This window comes from Alligator mississippiensis, chromosome 15, assembly GCF_030867095.1.
Source record: "Alligator mississippiensis isolate rAllMis1 chromosome 15, rAllMis1, whole genome shotgun sequence".
Taxonomy (NCBI): domain Eukaryota; kingdom Metazoa; phylum Chordata; order Crocodylia; family Alligatoridae; genus Alligator; species Alligator mississippiensis.
In genome coordinates, this window is record NC_081838.1 from 10,552,591 (window position 1) to 10,575,672 (window position 23,082).

The 23,082-nt window shown below is 50.7% G+C and overlaps 1 long non-coding RNA gene across 2 annotated transcripts; it reads right to left on the reverse strand.

Annotated features, from left to right (window-relative positions):
- Positions 1–1,144: 1,144 nt before the first annotated feature.
- Positions 1,145–19,361, reverse strand: LOC132245679 (uncharacterized). 2 transcript variants are annotated; one of them, XR_009457381.1, is made up of 2 exons: positions 18,153–19,361; positions 1,145–3,574 (listed from the first exon to the last, which is right to left on the reverse strand). It is a non-coding gene; the product is annotated as an uncharacterized LOC132245679 (long non-coding RNA). The 2 variants fall into 2 exon arrangements; XR_009457382.1 differs by lacking the exon at positions 18,153–19,361 and adding an exon at positions 9,014–9,481.
- Positions 19,362–23,082: the final 3,721 nt, after the last annotated feature.

Below are 23,082 nucleotides of genomic sequence, written 5' to 3' on the forward strand. Positions count from 1 at the left end.
TACTGGAGGGGCTGAGAGTGGGGCTTCTCTGTTCACTCGCTTGTTTGTATTTTGTTTGCTTTGCCGGCACATGCCTGCAGGCTCTTCAAGGCCTCTGGAAGATAAGAGGCAACCAGAAGGTGAAGCCTGGGAAAAGCCACAGGAAGACAGCCAAGAGCTAAGTGACAATTTATTTCTTTAACTTTGTTTGCTCATTTTGCATTTCTAACAAGCCCTGGGTGACCTCGGGGTATTATCTAAGGGCCCAGGGTCCTTAGCCAAAGCCAGCGGCAAAAGTGGAAGTGGCCAGCTGTCTTTATGGATATTGTTCTAGGTTTGGTGCACGGCGTAGTGGCTTTCATATGGTGGTGGATGTGGGGCAGTAGCTCCTATCCACGTGGCATCTAGGGGTGGTTGGTCTGGGTCAGTCCATATGCCCCAATCCCAATCATCCCAGGTTTCTTCTTTTAATTGTGTAAAGCCATCTTTTTCCATCTTTTTCTGCCCCCACAGTCCAGGTGTTACGTAAACACTTGGCGTGTGCAGTTGTATTTCAAGATTTACACTGGGGGGTGGCACTTTAGTTTGTTTAAAATTTTCAGCGGCTATTTCTAACTTTTTTGTTCACTTCTGGTAACTTATGTGTCTGCACAGCTTCCTGCACTGCCAGCAGGGCTGGAGATTTCCACTGCCTGTATTATTTCTTTGGACTCCTTTTTTCTCTCTCCTGCTCTGCTAACTTTGCAGACTGCTGCTTCAGCCGCCAGAGAGCCATCCCCTTTCCCTGCAGCATCCTACATTTCTTACTTTTACTATTTTTCAAACCTGCTGCTTCTGTCATCACTTTGTGAATGCCTGTCCAAGTTTCCCCATTCTCTTTTTCAAACAATTCATCAAACTCTGGAGGAATAATGAGGAGGGGAGAAGGGGATTCCTTAGCTCCTACTTCTCTGCCATCACAGGTTGTGACCCTACGAGAGGGCAGTTTGCCACTCACCGAATCAGCGGTCGGGGTCACCAGTGTAGTCTGGGGTTATCACTGTCGTCCTTGCTGTTGCCCTCATCAGGTGTTACTGTGTTGAAGTCTCAGGAACTGCAGTGCCAAAAAATCAGAGCCAAAGGATCCCAACACTCATCGTGTCTTAAAGAATGACCACAGGCTCGGTTCGGTGGCAAAGATTCGCTGGGTTTATTGTCTACAAGCACGGCCCTAACACCTTTTGGCCGAACAAGTGCATCAGACCAAGAGCTAAGACATCTGGACTTGTGTGTCCAGCAAACCACCACGCAGGCTCCTCCAAGCTGCTACAACATTTCCCGGCTTTCCAATTCTCCTATTATGCACCGATGAAAACAAATGACGTGTTGTGTTCCCTCTGTATCTAGAGCATCTTGTGCCGTCCTGTGCCGTGGGCTTGTTTGCACCGTCTGACCTGGGTGTTCCCGCTCCAGCCTTATTACCCTGGTACTGGATAATCCTACCTTGTACCATCATCTTCCCCTCCCATGTCTTGGCATGTGAGCCTGCCAAGTGTTGTTTAAGTGACGTGTTCATGCATCGGTCAGGTTTGCTGGTGAGACCTGCTCTGGCCAATGCTTTGGCAAAGCCTTTGTGTGAGCAGCATACGTTGCTGAACGCTCCAGCGAGGCTACGCCCAGGAAATGCTGTGCCTAAGCCTGTCTCCTCACCCAAGCTGCTCTAAGTAGTGGACTCCGGCTCTCCAGCCTTTCAGACCGAGGCCCTCAGTTCCCCCAAAGCTGCCTGCCAGAGAGGAACGGGTGCAGGGGCCCTGAGCCTGCTGTGAGCCACTGCTGCCTCGACACCCTGCTGCAACATCCCTGGGATGTTACAACCCTTCAGAGAAAAGGGGAAGAATAAAATAACCGAACCATGAGAGGGAGCGTGAATTCATGCCCAGTGCTCCCAGAGCGGGCACACTGGGCAGCTCCATGCTGGAGCACAGGCCCCGTGGGGCCAGGCTGGGAGGGCACAGGAGGTCAAGGACATGCTCTCACCACCCACTATTTTTTAAAGACAACTTCTAGCCATGGGGTTTGGGGAAAATAGCTGGAAAATGTGAGTGCGTGCGACTGAAAGAGTGCCCCGAGTGCAATAGATGCAGCGACTGTGCTTGGGCCAGCAGGGAGCCTGGGCCTTCACCGGGAATCACTGCCCTGGGTGCGAGCAAGGCAGTGCAGCTGAACTCCTCGCCTTGCAGAAGAGCTGCAGGACGACGCTACCCGGCTCTGCAGGGAGCCTGAACGAAACACCCAGAGGGGAAGCACTCCACCCCCTCGGTGGGACGTTGGCACAAAGCCTCATAGCTCAGGAGCCCGGCCAGCTCCACCCTTGCACGGGCTCTGTCGAGAGGTGGAGGGAGCACAAAGAAAGCCCACTCACTTCCCCTCCGAGAGAGCCTCGTGCTGAGCTGACCCCAGCAGATCCCCACTGGCCTCCCTGCGCCCCTGGGGGTGTCTTTGGCAGCTGTTGCTGAGGGGTGGGAAAGGATGGGGTGACAGGCATGCGTGTGTCCCAGCCACCCCCAGTGGCTCAGATGTGGCTGGGGCAGCGCCCCTGCTGTGGCTGGGGAGAGCGGCCCCCGGTGCAAAGGCTCCAGCCCCACCATGCAGGGGCTCACCTGGAGGTCTCCATGGCTCTGGGACACTGGGGCAGGAGGATCAATGGCTCTAAGCCAGGGACTTAACCCCTAAACCAGAGCCCTGTACACAGTCAGTTTGGTCTCTTGCTGCTTCTCTGCAGCCCCTGGGCTCCGTCGTCCCCACAACTGACTGTCACGTCCTGGTGTGATGGGCTCACAGGGCATCTGTGATACTCCATATTGAGCTAGCTCATCTGCCCATGTGGCTGACAGTTTCAAGACCAGTTGACCGCTCCTTCCAGGGGCAGCCCAGCTGTTACTGTGGCCTCTGCAGCGCTGCCCAAAGGACCTGATGTCTCCCCTCTCCTCTGGGTCTCTGCATGGGTGCAGCCAGCTGGGGCTCCTTGGTACCTGCAAGAGGCACGGGACACATCGCTAGGCAGAGCAGGAGCAGGATGAGGCAGAGCTCACGAGCCACGTGGGCCCTGACTCTGGAAGCACGTGCCCAGGAGCATTATCAGGTGCAGGCCAGGCTTGGGAGCACAGGCCAGTGCTCCAGGGCAGAGCTGGTCTGCACGCACAGAGTACCTTGTGGCACAGTTTTACAGGAGAACACGTGGCTGCCACATGCAGGGACAGGGCTGGCAGTGGAGCTGCTGTGAGGATGCAGGAGGCCTGACTGTGACAGCGTCCCTGACAAGAAGACAGCCCTGTGCCGCGAACCCGCCGCTGGCCCAGGCTGCAGAACTCAGCACTCGCACGGGCACGTCCGTCCCTCTCTTCCTCTTGCTGAGACAGCTCTGCCCACCTGCTCCTGCAGTTCGCTCCACCCTGTACGCATGGCAGTGCACAAGGAAGTTCAAGATCGCTGTAAGCTGCAAGCACTGGATGCATATAGGTTCACGGCTGCTGAGGTCAGAACGGCCAGTCCCATCTCCAGCATAACAGCCCAGACCCTTGCACAGAGCTGTCACTTCTGTACACATGGAGCAGGCCTGTCAGAAAGGCAAGCAGGATTAACTGCACAGCAGGAAAATCCACCAGTCCCTATGGAGGTTTCTTCCAGCTGCTCATCTCCCTCACTCCCACCCCATTGTTAATTCCTCATTTGCACTTGCCTGGCATGAGCTCCCAACCAGGGACTCTGCCTGGTGCTTCCCTCCATGAGACCAGAGAGCCTGGTCAGGTGCAGACAAAGCCTAAACTGCAAAGCAGCAGCGCAGGCAGCCCCTGCTCCAGCAACCACACAGCCGCTTGACATCTCTGTTTTGTTTGGTGCCTGTGTCTTGGCCTGCACAGTCGCTAGCCCTGCTATACCTGCCTAGAGGAGACCCTTCTGGGCATCAGGGGCCGAACTGCTGCCCTCCCAGCCCCATGGCCGAGCTGGGAGAGGAGCACCCTGCGCTCCCAGCCCTGCTCCAGGGGCATTTCTCTTTAGCCAACAAGTGCCTAACACACAGTGCAGAAACAGCCCACGGAGCAGCATGCAGGGCCCCCAGCCCAGGGGTGCAGGGCAAGCATGGGGCATGGCTGCCTGTGGGGTGGGCACCCCCGAACCTCCTGCAGGGCTGACTCAGGAAGCCAGGTTCCCTCCAAAGCAAGGAGAAGCTGCTGCTATCAGAGAGGGCAGGAAACCCCCAGGTCCGAGGGGGGGTTGTGTTCCCAGTGGGAATTTGGGTGAGAGTGGCCAACCCCGAGGAGAGGTGATGAGTGCCTTTGGCTGGGGAGGGGACACAGGGGGTGATTTTATACCCATGCTCCAGGGAGGAAGGAAATGGGGGAAGTGTGAGGCTTTGCAGTGCCCACCAGAGCTGGAGCGAAGACACGCTCTCTAAGGGGATTTTTCCAATCATTCAATAAGCACAAAGAGGAGTTCAGCCCACAGTCCATCGTTTGCTCAAGCAGGCGGATTCAGCTGATACAGATCAGCTACAGTCTGTACATGCGGGGAATCAGCCTTGCTCCTTCTGTACAATGGCTCTTAGTTTATTGTAGCCCCCAGAAACTAGGACCCGACATGCTTCAGCTAAGGATTTCCTAGAGTGATTTTTTTTTTTTTTTATTGAATCAACTACATACTTGGGATAAAGTTAGATAGCTTTTAACTGCAAGAAAGCTTGTATAACCTTATCCCAACTACACAGCTGGTCCAAAAATCGATTTCTCTCTAAGAAATCCTTGCCCCTCACCTAACTTCTGGACCATCACAGCTACAACATCACTCTTACTCTACTGTGATTCAGAGAGAAATAAAACCTGTAGTTTCTAGAAACTGATGACACTTAGAGGAGCTAGAGGCAATGCTGCTTTCCTTGGAGTGGTCTTTCCTCTCTGAAATAACCCTACCTCTGGTATGGCACGAGCAAGAATAAGCCCTGGGAGGCAGGAGCCCCTACTGTGTGCGCCTAGCCTTGGATTATGCAGAGGGACCCGAGAAAACAGGGGGATCCTCAATAAACTCATGCGTCCGTCTCTGCCTCAGAGCTCAGGACTGCCCCACCATCGCCAACCACTCCTGGGGGTGAGTCCAGCTCCGGGGGGCAGAGTTAAGGTTACATGGGCTGGGCTGGAACTTCCCTTCATTTTCTGGGAATGGTTTGGCCAGGGGTGTTTTCTGGCTTGTTGGGGGCAAAAATGAAAAGACAATAAAGTGGATCCCAGAGGGTCCAGGCTAGAGGGCCTTGCTCTTCTGCTCAGGGTCACTCTGCTTGAGTGCACCTTGTTCTGCAGCATGGGGGACGGTCCTTGTCCTACGGCCTTCTGAGCGTGAGTGACCCAACTCCTTCCCTGCTGTGGTAGTGGCAGGACACTGGCAGTGCCTTGGTCTCCCTGGCTATGATGTGTGCCAAGCTGCTGCTGTTCCTCCTTGTAACTGAGGGCAGGAAGGTAAAGGAGTGATCAGTCGTTGGATTCACAGCTGCCTGCCAATGCAAGGGACTGGACTCACTGGCCCAGGAGGCCCTTCCAGCCCCATGTTCCTTAGTTCCTAATGCTCTTTATGTCCTAAAATTGGACTGAGTTGTTCCCAAGCTTTGCAGCTTTCAGTGCTGCCATCACTGTTTGTGCCCTCTGCGCAGCACCTTGCATAACAGGGCTCTGAGACTTGGATGGCTCCCCCATGTCAAAGCCCTTGCTTTGGTCACAGGGATACCAGTGCCCTTTCTCCTGCCTCTTGTGCACCAGTCTCCAAGATCACCCAGAGCTCTGGGATTACAAGTGTGGGCAGATAGGTTGAAGATCTGGTTCCTAATCTGTATTTAAACCTGTCAATCAGTCTGCTTGATGCTAGTAGAATATGCGTGGGCCAGTCCTTCTGAAAAGATAAGGCTGCCGATTCAAAGGATTCATTACGGTTTCATATGTTGCGATGTAGATTCACCGCAATAAATAGCTTGGTTTCAGCACCTATCATCTGCCCCTGATAATTTAACCCATAGCCTCACACTGCTGTTCCACCTGTTCTGGACCCCCTGGGTCCCACAATGCGGTGCCTAAAAATTATCCCACTCTGCTCAAGTCCCAGAAAGCCTTTAATGGTCAAGATGGATGCGTCTCCTCCTCCTCACCTTTTCTGGTGACTCAGTCTTAAAGCTCAGATGAAAGCACATTACAAAAGAGATTCATTATTGGTTTTCCAGGGACTCTAGCAAGGTGGAATAGGATTGCCCATAAGTGCCTAAGTGGACACTAGTGCAAGTGGTCTTGGCTGCAACTAGTCTGATAGGCAGGACACCTCGATGCCCTTTTCACCCCAGGGGCAGAGGGCAGTCTGGGCCTTGCAGTGGGGTCCAGAGACATCTCCCTCCCTGGTTCCCCATGACTTCATGTTTCATGGTATGGTGAGAGCGTTGTCACTGGGTGAACCGTAGTTTTGTAATGGTTTTGTTACAAGGGTGGCTGACTGGGCCTGAGGAGAAAGAGAGAGGCCTTAAGAGGGCTGGGTAGTGCAGAAAGAGTCCCGGGGAGGACAGAGAGAAAGGAATAGTCCGAGGGGATCAAAGTGCACTAGGGATCACAGGAAAGCCAGCGACTAAGAAGAGCCAGGTCTCAAAACCAGAGGCTGTCCCAGCAGGATCAGAGAATCATCAAGTGAGGGCTGGAAGGGACCCAGGAGGTCACATCTAGTCCAACCCCCTGCTCAGAGCAGGACCAGCCCCAACTACATCGTCCCGGCCAAGGTTTGTCAAGCCAGGTCTTAAAAGCCTCCAAAGATGGAGATTTCACTGCCTCTGGGTAACCTGTTCCAGTGCTTCACCACCCTCCGAGTGAGAAAATTCTTCTTAATATCTACCTTTAACTTCCCTGACTGCAACTTCAGACTACTGCTCCTTGTTCTGTCATTTGCCCCCACTGAGACCAGTCCAGCTTCATCTTCTTTCAAACCCACCTTCAGGAAGCCAAAGGCTGCTGTTCAATCCCCTCTCAGTCTTCTCTTCTCTTGACTAAATAAGCCCACTTCCCTCAGTCTCTCCTCATAAGTCTTGTGCCCCAGCACCCAAGCCATTTTTCTTTTCCACCACTGGACTCTCTGCAATTTGTCCACATCCTTCCTGTAGTGGGGGCCCAAAACTGGACAGTGCTGAATAGGTGGGGAGGTGGGGGCGAGGGAAAAAAAAATCACTTCCCTGGATCTACTGGCAACTCACCTATCAGTGCAGCCCAGTACTTCATTATTAGCCTTCTTGGCAACAAGGGCACACTGTTGGCTCATATTCACCCGTAAGCCCCAGGTCCTTTTCTGCAGAGCTGCTGCCCAGCCAGTCAGCCCCCAGCCTGCACCGGTGCATGGGATTGCTCCATCCTAAGTGCAGGACTTTGCACTTGTCCTTGTTGAACCTCAGGAGATGTCTTTTGGCCCAGTCCTCTAATTTGTTGAAGTCACTCTGAATCCTGGCCCTACCCTCCAGTGTTTTTACTACTCCCCCCAGCTTGGTATCATCTGCAGACTTCCTGAGGGTGCGATCTGTGCCATCTTCCAGGTCATTAAATGAAGATCTTGAACAGAGCCAGCCCCAGGATCGACCCCTGTGGCACTGCACTTGATCCCAGCTGCCAACTAGACATCAAGCCATTGATTACTACTCTCAGAGCCCGATGCTCCAGCCAGTTCTCTCTCCACCTTACAGTCCATTCATTCAGCCCATGTTTCCTTAGCTTGCCTGCGAGAACGCCGTGGGAGACCGTATCAAATTCTTGCTTAAAAAAACCCCCCAAAACCCCAAGGTACTCCATATCCACCAGTCTCCCCACATTCAAAGAGCCAGTCATCTCAAAGAAGGCAATCAGGTTGGTCAGGCATGACTTGCCCCTGGTGAATCCATGCCGACTGTTCCTAATCACCTTCTTCTCCTCCAAGTGCTTAGAAATGGATTTCTTGAGGACCTGCTCCATGATTTTTCCAGGGACTGAGGTAAAGCTGACTGATCTCTAATTCCCTGGATCCACCTTCTTCCCTTTCTTAAATATGGGCATGATGTTTGTCCTTTTCCAATCATCCAGGACCTCTCCTGATTGCCATGAGTTTTCCAAGATAAGGGCCAATGGCTCTGCAATCACATCAGCCAACTCCCTCAGCACCCTTGGGTACATCCCAAGCCAGCCCCATGGACTTGTACTGTCCAGCTTTTATAAGTATTCCCTAACCTCTTCTTTCACCACTGAGGGCTGCTCACCTCCTCCCCAAACTGTGCTGCCCAGGGCAGTAGTCTGGGAGCTGACCTTGCCTGTGAAGACTGAGGCAAAAGGCATCAAGCACTTCAGCATTTTCTGCATCCTCTGCCACAAGGTTGCCTCCCCGATCCAGTAAGGGCCCCACACTTTCCCTGGTCCTCCTCTTGCTACTGAGATAGTTGTAGAAACCCTTCTTGTTACCCTCCCCATCCCTTGCTAGCTGCAACTCCAATTGTGCTTTGGCCTTCCTGACTTCATGCCTGCATGCCCAAGCAATGCTCTTATATTCTTCCCCAGTTATTTGTCCAACTTCTTATAAGCTTCTTTTTTGTGATGTAGTTGACTGAAGAGTTCCCTGCTAAGCAAGCTGGTCTTCTGCCATACTTACTAGTCTTCCTGCACATCGGGATGGTTTGTTCCTGCACTCTCAGGTCAGGCTTCTTTAAAGTACAGCCAGCTCTCCTGGACTCCTCTCCCTCAGTCTGGCTTCCCAGAGAAGCCCACCCGTGAGCTCCCTGAGTGAGTCGAAGTCTGCTTTTCCGAAGTGCAAAGTCCTTACTCTGCTGCTCTCCATCCTTCTTTCCTTTCCTCAGGATCCTGAACTCACACATTTCATGATCACTGCTGCCCAAGTTGTCATCCACTCCTACATTCCCACCAATTCTTCCCTGTTTGTGAGCAGCAGGTCAAGAAAAGCATGGCCCCTAGGTGCCCGCTCCAGCATTTGCACCAGAAAGTTGTCCCCAATACTCTCCAAAACCTACCTGGATTGCCTGCACACTGCTGTATTGCCCTCCCAGCAGATGTCAGGGTGATTGAAGTCCCCCATAAGAACCAGGGCCTATGATCGGGAGTCTTCTGCTAGCTGTTTGAAGAAAGCCTCATCCAGAACTTCCTCCTTGTCTAGTGGTCTATACAAGTTATATACCAGAGGCCTTACTAGAAGGAACAAGCAGGATTTATGTGATGCAAGAACAGCTCCAAGTTGTGGTTGTGTTACCAAGTAAAACTGAACTGAAACATCCAAAGGCTGTCACGAGATCATTCAGTTTAAAAATAACTGATGCCAAATGAGTGCTGTGGTAGTGCAGAATCCAATTAGCAAATCTGTAAGGGGTGGGGGGCAGGACTGTATAGGGGGCTGACAGGTCTATAGGGGACTGGACTCATGGAGACTGTCTCCCATGCAGCACACATGCCAGAAAACTGCAGACCTTCTCTCAGCGCTCTGCTTAATACTCCCAGACACAGGGAGATGGTCTCCCTTAACAGCTCTGCCTACAAGGGGTTAAACCTTAATGCATCTGCAGCAAACTGAAAGCTGAGCTTAATGAGCAGCTCAGCAAACTGGAGGGGAGGCAGATGTACCTACCTTGGAAACAGAGTTCTGGTCACGGGACTGGGCAGCGTTCTGTCCAAAACTAGTTCCTCTTGAAATTGTTCAGTGGGGCTTTTGGGAAGTTACCCAGGCTTGAAATCTCAGGCCTCTGCAATGCCAACTGGCAACACGGGTGACTCCACAGACAACTGAAAAGGCAACACTTCCTACTTGTAAAACAAAACCCTGCTGCTGTTGCTGCTCAAAAATCCTGGTACAAAGCTCTGTTTCATTCACGTTCATCCTTTGCGAAGGCTCACGGCCCAGAGAGCGTATAACAAGACACGGTAGGCAGAACTCAGGAAAAAACACACTGGTCGGGGACTTGGCAGATCCGCTTCAGACTGTGTCACAGACTTCTTCTGTGTTCCCAGGCAAGTCACTTGAGGCCAGACCCTACAAAACCGCTATGCATGAACTCCGATTGCAGTGGGAACTACAGCTCTAACGACATTTGAGGATCTGAGCCCAGGGGCAGAGTACATTAGAAAGTTTTGTCCAGCTGACCATGTTGGTTTGTGGGGCAATGCGTCTTATAACAGAGCTTCAAGCTACCTCATGTCCTAGACAAGCCACAAAACAGAGCTTATCACGTAGCTACCAAATGCCAGAACAGCCACAGATGGACAAAAAAAAAAAGCTGCCCCTGATCCCAGTAAATTGTTAATGGTGCTCCATATAAGCCCACAGCAGTGTCATACTGGGGCAGCATCCTCCCAGTTCTGGCCGCCAGTATTACAAGCAGCTTTACCACAGTGACCCTGGCAAAATCCTTCTTGCAAAAGGAGATTTTTGGCCAGCACAACGGCATCTACATTCAGAGGGTTTTGTCAGTGCAGCAACAAGAGCAAAGGCTTTCTAGTGCAGACGAGGCCTTGGTCTTTCCATGACTCCATTCCCATCTGTCAAAAAGGGAGAACACCTCTCCCATCCACATGACTTGGGTAAGCCTTTTGCTTCAGGAGCCGTCTCCCTGTACCCATCTCCAACACGGTGCTGAACTTAAGGAAGCTGCCAAGTTTAAATGCAATGCGTGTGATAAGCAGGATGGGAGGACAAAGTAACAAGAGTGCAATGCAAGACTCATTGCTCACTCCAGGTAGATCCCCAGCTGCCTTGCAGCCAGGACTGACAGGCACTGCTCTGTCAGCCTCACAGCAGAAGTTAGTCAGAAAGGAGGGAGAGGAAGGACCTGCAACTATCCCATGATTGGCAGCAGCAGCAGGATGCAGAGCAGAAGTTCAAAAGCCCCCCAGTAAAGAGTGCTGAAACGTGCAGGGCTTTCCTGCTTGCAGCATTTTGCATCACAGACTGTAAGTGTCTAACACTTAAACAAACCCAGGTGGTCGGACAGCTCACAGGTGGATCCAGAGGTGAACACTTTCATATCTTTGCCCTTGCTGCCAAACTAGGGGGCAGGGGGAAGGCGTGAGCAGCAGCAGTGCTCACCCTGGGTTTCAGAGCCATGCAAAAGTCATGCTTCTGCAGGACCCACCTGATGAGCTGGTGGGCTGAGAGGGCTGTGCAGCACCTGCACGATGACAAAGTGAGGTGCAAGCAACCTAGATCCACCCCAGGACAGGTCTGGCAGTCTGAAGGAGCCAGCTGAACTGCTCACAGTAACCTTCTCTGGGGCTGGCTTGAAAGAAGCACTCCTGGGAATGTAACCAACTCGCATTCAATAGTGCGTTGGCCAGCGTCCCGGTGCTGTCAATAGCCGGCAGGAACTCTGGAAAAGTTCCTGTTCACTTTTTCATCCTGGATGCACAGAACGCCAATCTACTTGAGTGTGGATTTCACAGACTGTTGCTGATTGTATATGGGAGTCCATCCTCTACTCTTTTCAACTCACCAATCTTGCACTCCCTCAGTTGTCCAAGAGCTCTTGGAGATATAGTCATCAAGTTCAGGGCAATGACTGGGACTCCACTTGGAAATCAAGTCACAGGACACAAGGACAAGGCCCATGAACACTGCAGCCCTAAAACAATAGCTATGGGGAGATTAATTCTGTTTTGCACCCCTGGAACACTTTCCTTGGCAAAGCTCAGAGCACCAAACCCATGCTATACCCAAGATATATAGATGAATTCTTCATTATTTGGACTGAAAAGCTGCAGTTTCTGATCGACTTGCATCACAAATTCAATAATCATCATCCCTCCATCAGACTGTCTCTTGAATACTCCAACAGCAACATTTCCTTTTTAGACACTACGATCAATATCCAGAATGGTAAAATACAAACCACCATACACAAGAAACCAATGGACCAACATATATACATACACAGAACCAGCAATCACCCTAAATACACAAAGGAAGCTGTGATATACAGCCAAGCTCTCCGATACCACCGAATTTGCACTGAGGAGAATACCCGGGACCGTCACCTTGCACACCTCAAGAGGGTTTTCACTCAACAAGGACACTCCTCCAGAGATAGATTGCACTTTTGAAAGAGCCACCCGGATACCACGTAAAGAATTGCTGCAATACAAAAAAAGAAAATCTCCACAAATCGTGCATTATTAGTTATGACATACCATCCTTCCCCAGAACCTATACAGAAAATTCTCAAAAAATTGCAACCCATACTAGAAGACCCAAATCTTGAAAGAGATCTTTCCAGAACCACCCATCCTAGCCTTTGAACAAGCACCAAACCTTGCCAACCTCATCACAAGAAGCAAACTTCCTCTGGCCCAAAGCACACTGAATGGATCCAGACCATGCCAGGACAAGAAATATTAAAGCCTGCCAACACATCTCCACCACCCCCACGATAGCTACACCCCATGACAAAACCATCACCATTCCTGGATCTTACACCTGCACTTCCAGAAATGTAATGAAGCTCATCCAGTGCACCAAATGCCCCGATGGAAAATATGTAGGAGAAACCAAACAATAACCGTGTACCAGAATGAATGCACACCAAAAAAATAGATCAAAGACAAAAATACCCAATGAGCTGTGTGGGGGTGCACACTTCTCACAAGATGACCACGCTCTCCAATCTCTCAGTTCTAATCGTCAAAGGGAATTTACAGAACACCTTTCATAGACGAGCCTACGAACTTCACTTCATAACTCTACTGGATACAAAAAATCATGGACTAAATATAGACATTGGATTTATGGCACCTGGCTGCCACGTGATAATGCCAGGTAACTTGTCTGTATTTTTCCAGCTACAATCTATCACTGGTTGAATATTCCCCCCTTCCCCTGCCCCACCTACCTGTCTCTCACCTATTGTCTCCCATAGCTTCTGATGCTTACTGCCATGCATTTGCATTTTCACAGACCTGCATTTTGCATATTAGCTTCTATTCTATACACATTACACCAGCAGATTCTCCCCATGCCTGAAGATGGGTGTTTGTGCCCAAAAGCTTGCAAAGAACAAATTTTCCCAACTATTTAGTTGGTCTAATAAAAGATACTGCATTTACCCATAAAAACCTTGTCTGCCTACAAACATGAATAAAGAAGCCACATAAAACCCTGTGATGTCATCCTGCCCACTTAATTAGTAACAGCAGCCTACCCATTTAAAATCTTCATTGAGAAGGATCTCAAAGCTCTACAGAAAGCCTGAGATTCAGCAGCTGACTAACAAACAGCAATATTACACAGATGTTGCGGGGGGTGAGTGGGGAAGAACACATCCACTGGATGATGGAAGGAGTTTCAGGTAACCCGGAAGCAAAACTAGGGCTGTAGAGAGATCCTCCCCTCTTCCATGCAGTGCGAGCTGGGCCCAATAACCTCAAGTAGTCATAACTTTAATACTGCAACTCCTCTAGAGATTCAGGGTTGAATTCTCCACTGGGTTTACACCAGTGCAACTATGGACCCTGCTGGAATTTCACATACAAAACCCAATAGAGCACAAGACAGGATTACACTTGGTTTGCAAGTGGGTTTTTTTGACACGACTCGGTATTTCACTGAGTGCAATCCCCCCCCGGTTGAATCAGTGCAATCTCTAGCATGGACAACAGCTGTATTGATAGAAAGGTGCCTAATAATACGCCTTGAAAGCTCTACCAGCAGAAGAGATCTTTGCCACGTGCCAAATGCAGTCACAACTCAGGTGCTGCATCGACTGGATAGATGGTACCATTTGCAAATAAGTAGAGTTAAAGTAGGGTTGGAGTGAGGTTGTAGCCATGATGGTCCAGGAAATGGCAAGGGCCAAGGCTTTTAATGTGATAACCTGCGACATTGAACCAGCTGTGGAGCTGGGAGAGCTGTTGGACAACTTTGTGGACTGAGAAAGGGGACCTCATGCCCGTACCTTGCCCAACAGCTCTCCAAACTATATCACCAATCCTTAAAAAATAAATCACCAAAAAGTCTTGCCTCTCTCTAGTTCAAGTGGCATATATCCAACTGTGCGCACCAGCCCTGGGGACTGACATGTCCAGCAACACAGCACCTTCATCCTTCTGCCACTTTGAAGGTACCATATAGACAAACTGAATCAGAGACAGCAAAGATGCCCCTCTCCCCTGCCTTCTCCCAACTACAGACTGACACAGCTAACTGCTCCATCCACCAGTTTCCTAGACGTTCCCTCTCCTGCCATTCTGGCAACGAGAGACAGTGGATGGACACAGCAGTGGACGAGTGGGCCACTTTCTCATTTGCACTTGTTGCTGCTGCTGCTAAAGGCATAATCTAGACTAGTGCTTGGTAACTAGGGTGCTGCTCAATAGCAGTGCTGCTAGCTATGCAAACCCCTCACACAATTCACAAGATACACCTGGAGATTTCAAACAGAAATCCAGTGACTTTTCTCCAAAAGCTGCACAGGAGGTGGATGGAAGATTTAGGAACAGAACCCAGGAGTCCTCGCTGCAGCTTCTCTGCCTTAAACCACTAAAGGGACTAAGGTGGCAGGATCTCTGGGTTTCCACTATACAGGGTCTTCATAAAGTCCTTGTGCACTTTTAAAAACTTTAATAAAACCTAGGTTGTAGGTATGATAGAAACAATCTGTAAAGGACATTTAAAAGAAAGTTTATTAAAGGTTTAGGACAACTAGAGTATACCATGCTAGACTTTAACATAACCACCATCCATCATGATACAGTGCTCAATCCAATCTTCCAACTCCTTGAAAACATTTCCCAGTTGCTCCTGAGTTACTGCACTAACTGCATTGGTGATCCTAGCCCTACGTTCCACCAAACAACATGGTTTTGACAAGTAAACTACGCTTTTAACATGTCCCCATAAAAAGAAGTCCAATGGCGACAGGTCAGGTGAACAAGATGGCCAAGCAATTGGTCCACCTCTGCCTATCCACTTTTCTTGGAAAACATCATTTAGGAACTGTTGTACATTCAGAGCATAGTGGCACGGAGCTCCATCTTATTTAAGAATAAATTCATTATTACTTGTGAAGTCTAGCATTGTATACTCTAGTTGTCCTAAAAGTTTTAATAAATTTGCTCTAAATGCCATTCACAGATTGTTTCCATCATACCTACAACGCAAGTTATTAAAGTTTAAAAGTGCACAAGGACTTCATGGAGACCCTGTATACACAGGGAAGGCCAAGGGCTCACTCACCCATTCTTAGTTTAACGTTCAGGCCAGTTAAATTCTTTAGATCAGACCCAGTGGGACCTTACCATGAAGAGATAGTTTCCACAGCATTAGGAGGAAGATCTAACCATTTTCCAGTATCTCCTTGTACATCTCATCAAGCATCTTTGCCTCCTTTCCACCTACCCCAAGGAGGTGCAGCTGATCTCTCCTCTCTTCCCAAACTTCTCCTGAGTTAGAAAATTTCCTCCCCTCTGAAGAAAATTTGGCTTCTGAGAAGTTGGCTTCTGCAGACAGCCCTGCAGAAAGAAACAGCTGCCACCATTGCTAGACAGGCAGAGAAGTGGGACCTGGCAGGGGCACGATGGTTGGGACTGTCTCCAGGATCCCATTGTTGCTAAAGGACGTGTCATAAAGGGAGTCCCATCCCTCTCGCTGGTGCTGCCCCAGCCTGGAGCAGGCAGTTGTTACAACGGCAGCATCAAGCAAGCTCTCTCCTTAGGGATGGATTTTAATATATCGTTCAGCATCTTGGAAATGTAGGTCTATCCATATTTCCTTTCTCGCTATGATCAAGTGAGTGCCCGTAGCCTCCAGTTAATGCAGTTTTAAACACTGGGAATAGATATATAATCTGCCTTTCGCTTCTTGTGGTTCTTCACATTTTCCTATCGCAAATGGTGAAAACAGGCCTGAAAGCTGTGCTGCAGCTGTACAGTCCTACATTCCTGGGTTTATAGGGACAAACCCTAAAAGAAATGAGTTAAGAAAGGTTGCAGAAAAATATGTCTACTGCTTTTCAGTTTGTTAAAGCCTTGAGTTCTGCAGAACATCATGGGGATTCCTCCCAGCTGAAATACTCCCTTTGTATACACTCCTGTAGCTGAAGTCTAGTTCAGCCAAGGCCATGATACTCCCTAAGGTCTTCAGCCAAAAATGAAAAGCACTTAATAAAGCAATGATTTCCTTGGGTTCCTCTTAGGAACACCAGAGCTATTGAAAAAAAGTCTTGGCCTGGACTTTCAGGAGCAACTAGTGATTTTAGGCCTCCATTTCTTCATGCCAACCTGGGGTACTGAGGAGGAGTCTGGTTTGCCAGGAGATACTGAGCCTCTGTCTTCTAACTTGAGCTCTGCTAAGGCATTTGGAAATTGGGACACCTAAAGGCGACCGAAGTCACTCATCATCTGAGAAAGCTTGGATTTAAATTTGTACATGGTCACACAGCAAGTCAGTAGCAGCGCCAGGGACAGTTTGGAGTTCCCCCTCCATAAAAGCCTCCAAAGGACGAAAGTATAGAAGAAATCAGGGGAAATATTTTCAGTCTTAACTTTCCCACTTGGAGCATTTGGAACCTGTTAGCAGGGGACCCCTTCCCCTATTACTTGGAGCAATTGGGGCTTGCAAGGAAACCAGCTGCAAAGAGCCATGCTACCTGCACCTGCTACCAGTAGAACAGTAGGGAATTAGCAGCACCTGGGCCCTATTAACAGCAAGGCAAGTCAGGTGACCAGAAGGGAAAGAAGCAAGGGCCATATAAACCTGATCCTGGGGCCATATAAGCCTGATCCTAGGGATCAAGGCTTAAGCCCTCACAGCAGAAGGAGTTTTGTAGGTTGTGGCATATGAAAAGATCATAGCAAATGAGGGTGGGAAGGGAGCTCAGGAGGTCACATCTAGTCCAACCCCCTGCTCAAAACAGGACCGGCTCCAACTAGATCCTCCCAGCCAAGGCTTTGTCTAGTCAGGTCTTAAAAATCTCCAAGGATGGAGAAGTGGTATGTTTTGCTTCCATTGGTGTTTGGGGTTCATGTTACACCAGAGGACAGGATTGTGGTGGTTGGGAAGAACTGGAGGCCACATGACAAGGTGCCTAGGGCACTCTGGGTTTTAAGCCCTGCAAAGGGCAGATGGGTAGAAGCAAGGGCCTGGAGGGGTAGGTGCCCCAAAAAACAGCTGGTCTGGGACTGGCAGAAGGAGGAGAGCTAGAGGGGCTGGTGCTCCAAAGGCAGGCACAGGAGGAGCTGAGGCTGAGGGGCTGACACCTGAACCAAGTCCCCAGAAATAGAGGGGGGCAGAGAAGTGGGGGGTGCCTTGGAGACGATCTGCACTGTGAGGAGCTAAGGCCCCTACAGAGCTCTACCAGGGTCCTGGACTCGGTGGGCAGCTAGGGCCAAAAGCCTTAGTGAGGGGAACCAAAACCTGGAAGGTCCAGGAGGTCAAGACAAGAGTGAAAGAGGCCTATTCCTATTAGGATGTGAGGATGAACTAGATCATAGTATCATAGTGGCAGATGGCTGCTAAGTGATGACGAGCAGCACACAGCAAGGCACTAAAAGCCAGACTCCAGGTACTTGAAGACAGGCTCCCAAACCTATGAATCACATTGCCTGGATGTGACAGGTGAGAGAGGAGGCCAGCGAGGGGAAACCAGAGTAGGAGAACAGGCATAGGGTGGCCGTTAAGAGCCACTTTGGTTGTCCCTGGAGGTGGAGCCCATTGTAGATCCATTAGAGGATCTGTACCCGAATACAGAAGTAAGTTTCCTGCCAGTGTGTTACAGATGTAGGGGAAGGAAAGGCAATTTCCCAAGCTACAAACACTTTCCCCACCATAGTGCACACCAGCCCGTTCAAAAGAGTGCCCTCCCATAAGAGCCACTTCATCCTTGTTCCCCACCTCTTCAAAAACCTGCATCTCCCTGCCTCATGAGTGGTTTAAAAAACAGCAGTTTTTATAAAGCTTTGATTCTTACTACAAGTCAGACTAGGACTGCTTAAGGATTGGACTAGAACTCTTCCTTCAGGTTGACAAAATCATCCTCTTCCCCTGTGCACCCGCCTGGTTTGGTATAGGTGCTCTCTAGCAGCCTTAGAGCGCATGCCCAGTTCAGGCCTCAGGGCATATCCCCGAGACTTGGGTGTTGGGCTGCGTTCAATCCCGAGGGAGGCCCCGACACTCACCTGCCATGACTTGATCTTCCTTTCAATAGTGGGACTCTCCCTTGCAGCAACTCGTGGACCAGGCGCTGCCCCTTGCGGGTGTTCTTGGGGCACCACCTCCCCTACACCCCAGCCATATGCCAGCCTTCAGGAAGACCAGGTGATGGATCGCCAGCTTGTCTCTTTGATGTTAGCTCCTGCTTTTGCCCCCTTTCGCCCGACCCTCAGTGTTTTTCTTTGTCCCAGATGTCTACGGGTGTGGGACCGGTCTTGTCCCAATGTCTGCTTGAGCCTTATCTTTGGGACATCACGTTAGATGGGGCTGCCTCCACGCCTCTTCTTGACTCTGTGGGTCAATTGGGGATGCCTTCCCTGGTTCAGCTCTGGTGCCCTTCAGGGTACTAACAGAAAACAGAAAAACAAAGAAAAGAAAAGGAACAGCAGGAGTTCGGGCTTCAGCCTGCTCCACTCACAGCTCCAGCATCTGTGGTCATTGGGATCCCTCAATGCCGTCCTCCTTGGCCCAGCTGCCCTGCCAAGCTGGGCATTTATCCTTCAGGGGAGCTGGGACCCCTCTGGTGAGTCCCCATCCAGTCCCCTGCTGCTTCTGCAACCCAGTAGCCCGGGAAGCAGCTTTGTCTCCTGTCCCAAGCTTAGCTGTTACCCCTGCTGTTTCCCCACCACCGGCTTTTAAATCCACTGGGCAGTGGTTTTTGATGATGTCGTCATCTGCTGGTGCCGCTCCCAGCTGCAAATAACAGTGGCTGATGAACCGTGTCAGCGGCTTTTCTCGGTGTGGTGCAGCTTTTCCTGTTGAAGGTAAGTAAGCCCCGTTCTTAGGGCTTTTGTTTTTATTCTTCTGGGAGCTCACCCCAGCCTCGGGTCCCACCATAAGAGGGGGTTCTGGGACCTCTGTGTCCCCCTGGGACACCCTGGAAAGCCGACTGCTTTTAGCCTACAGAAGCAAGGCAGCATACATGGGAAAGCTGGACATACAAAACAAGTAATGGCACTGCTTTCAGGGCTTTTGTGGCCTCTGTAGGCTGCTATGGGCAGAGTCTGGGCAGATCGCAGCAGGATACGTTTGGTCAAGCTAGTTGAGCTGACCGGTTTTACTTTTGCTGCTGGCTTTGGCCAAGGACTCACTGTTCAGGGCCCTTGCCTCTGCTGCAGTCAGGCTAGTGGATAATACCCAGAGGCCACCCCAGGCTTGTTAGCGATGCAAACACACAAAGCAAGTTAAATAAGTTAGCACTTAACTGTCTTCCAGCGGTTCTTCCAGCCTTCCCCCCTTGGCTGCCTCTCATCTTTCAGAGGCTTTGCAGAGCGTGGAGGCTTGTGCAACAAAGCAAATGATCAAGCAAGCGAACAGAGAAGAGCCCTGCTCTGAGCTCTCCTGGTAGCTGCTTAACTCCAGGCAGCCTAAAAGCAGCAGAGGAGAAAGGAGAGAAGCAGCTGGGTTGTCATGGTGGATGTTGGCTACAAGCCCCCAAACCAGGAGGAAGAGGTGGACAGAGCCTTTAAACAATTCATGGAAACTTCCAAATCATAGGACCTGGCTCTAGTGGGGATCTCTAATTACTTGGGCATCTGCTGGGAGGGAAACACATCAGGGCACCAGCAGCCCAGCAGATTCTGGGTAGAGAGGCCAACTGGGGGGAAGCTCTTCTTGACTTACTGCTCCCAAACTGGGAGGAATGGGTTGAGAATGTGAAGCTGGAAGGTAACGTGGGTGACAGCGACCACAAAATGATAAGCATTCAAGATCCCGAGGGGAGGGAGGAAGGGGAGCAGCAGAATAAAGACACTTGTCTTCAGAAAAGTTCTGCAACAAAGTTAGGGAACTGGTGGGCAGGATCCCCTGGGAGGCAAGTCAAGGCATCCATAGGCCAAGCTAAGTGACATTGTTAAAATGCAAAATCAAAGCTGACCAGAGGGCAAGTGCCTTGTCATGAACTTCATAATGTAGATAAAAGCTTGCATTTAAGGAAGGGCTCAGTTACACCATTTTTTGCTCGGAGGGTTTGGGCACACTGCTAGACAGGCAGCTGTTTTGGGAATGGCATAGTGCAGGTGCGGCTTAGGGAACGATGAACACAAGCTGCTAGTACATTTGCCCAGCTCTGGATTTGTTCCGTTCCTGTGCACTTATACCATGGGTGAAATACAAGCAACCTCTGTCATTGCTTCCGTGGCCCCCCTCGCTGTACAAGGTCTGAGCATCTCCCCATCCTAAGTGAACTTCAGTGGGGAGCTGAGAGGCAGTGCTTTCCTAAGGTTGTACAGGCAACTGGTGAGAGATCGGAAACCCAACCCCAAATCCTTGTTCATTGCTTTTATTACAAGACCATCCTCCCTCATCAGCAGTTGGTTTTAGTCTGTTCATGTGCGTCTACAATTGCTTTAAGCAGGAGTCACCTATTGAGAAAGCGATTCTCCTGCTGCGTAGAGCTGAGATGTTGGGACTCTTCTATAACATGGGGAGATGCACAATCACACCCCCATACACACCCACCACTCACACCTCACAAACTACACCACATACATGCACACACCCACCATACATGCATACACACACACCCACCATACATGCGCACACCTACCATACAGGCATGCACACACACACCCCATATACACCTGCACCCACACCCACCATACACCTACACCACACATACACATACCACACAATATACAAAACTAAGAATTTATTTTTGAGTTCTTATGCAATCACCTCTATATACAGTATGCGAATGCAAACAAGGACAAAAATATTTTTTGGAATAAAATTAAAACATGTTCTAGTCGGTGTTTGACTTCTAGTGTATGATCTGGTTTTTTTCTGGTTCCAAGACGGCAACCCCCCTTCCCCACTGCAAAAGGAGTATAGGGAGCGGGGGGGCAAGGGGAGGAACTTCTGGTGGCAAAGGTCAGGGGTTAGGAGTGGGACTTCTGCTCCCACAATAGGGACAAGGGGGCGGGGCAACTGCCAAGGGGCGGGGCTACCCATGGCTCACCAAAACTCGTTAAGTGGCCCTCCACCCAAAATAATTGCCTGCCCCTGCCCTGAGCAAACCCGTGGGTCTGAGGGTGCTCAGCACCTCAGGTCATTGAGCAAGAGCCCTGTTTGCATCCACTCCTTCCCCAGCATCTGCTCCAGGCTCCAGTCCCACCATCCTTCCAGCTCCAGGTCCTCTGCCCCAGCTCCCTCCAGCCCCATCGCTCTTCTCTGGCCCCTGCTGCTCCCTTCCCCAGGGGATGGCTCCTTCTCCCTGCAGTGCTGGTCCCGCGCGGCCCAGTGGGTCTCCCAGCTCCAGCTCCCCTGGGAACAGGATCTGTCCCTGTAATGGGTCTACCTCGCACCCTCCGCACACTGGCTGCCTCGGCCTGCCTCCCCCTGGGGGACACCTGGCTCTTAAAACACAAATGGCTTATGTGGAGACAGAGGCTGAGGATTGGCTGAGAGGGCTCTGATGTCATAGTGTTACCATTATGTCACCATTATGACATCAGAGCCCTCTCAGCCAATCCTCAGCCTCTGCCTCCTCACAGGTCATTTGAGTTCTGAGAGCCCATTGGCTCCTGAGGTTGCCCTCACACTCGGCCAGGGCGGCCCAGTGAGCCGCGCACGCACAGGCCCCGCTGCTCTCTGCGCTCTGCCAGGGCTCGGCAGGGCACTTCAGATGCAAGGAACTGGGATGCAGAGAGGCTCGTGTGACCCGCCAGCATCATGGGGCCTCTGCCACAAGACCACGGCACTGCTGAGCAGGGGCTGCCAGACTCCTGGCCCCTCGCCCAGTGCCCTCGCAGCTTAGCCATGCCACCTCGGTCTTTGAGCCGGGGCAAGGGGCAAGTATTGCAGCTCAGGCCTTGGCTGCTGCTAGTGCTGGGGAGCAGAGGCAATGGTGCAGGGAGGGGGCATCTGCAGCCATGCATGGTGGTGCTGCACTTAGAGGTGGCTAAAAGAAGGGAGACCGTGGGCCAGAGCTTTATGTATTTGTGGGCTTTCAATGGGTGCCCATGCCTGGGCCCCCTAGTAACAATAATCCTCAAGGGCATTACTAATCACTGGTACTTCAATATGTTTCCAGATCTAGTCCCGCTTCTCTTCCCTGCACTCCCAGCTGACTGCAGTGTTTTTGGTGTCCTGCTGCTGCCATGCAGAGATGTCAGAATGAGGATGGGCAAATCTACAGACTTGAGATCGGCCCAGTTCGGCTGGTCCCCTTAAAGAAAAAGGCTCAGGGGCTGGATTTCTCCTAGAGCTCAGAGCGTTGGGCTGCACAGTTTTGGTTAAGCCCATGCAGAAATAGGCACCAGCTGCTGAGCTCTGGCTTTCTGCAGCCAGTTGCTTGAGACCTACTTCTTTTAGAGAAGTGTTGGGGGCCGCTGTGCCCCATGGGGTGCAAAGGCATGATGCATTCACCAGTGTCATTTGCCTTTACACAAGTCCATGTGTGGAGAAGACGCCATGCAGTGTGTGCACCGGGGAAGGCCGCTCCAATTCAGTATGAAGGTGACACATGAAATACCCTGGCGCATGATGCTGCAATTAAGGCACACTGGTAGAAACACCAGGCATCTGCATCTCTAGACAATTCCAGGTGGATATCCCCACCACCTACGGGCAGCATGTAGTACTCAGCCTGCCTCAGGATTACTTGGCTGGCTGGCACTCAGCTGGTGCCCAAAACAAGCTTTTATCTGTGGTCATGGGAGACAGGACTAGGAGCAACAGCCTCAAGCTTCATCAGAGAAAATTTAAGTTGGAAATTAGGAGGAAGTTTCTGGCTATGAGGGTGGTCAAGCACTAGAGCAAGCTACCTAGAGAAACTGTGGAATCTCCATCCCTGAACACTTTCAAGAGTCGCTTGGACAGACATTTGGCTGGGATGGTTTAGTCAGGGATGATCCTGCCTTAAGCAGGGAGCTGGACTAGATTATCTTACTTTCC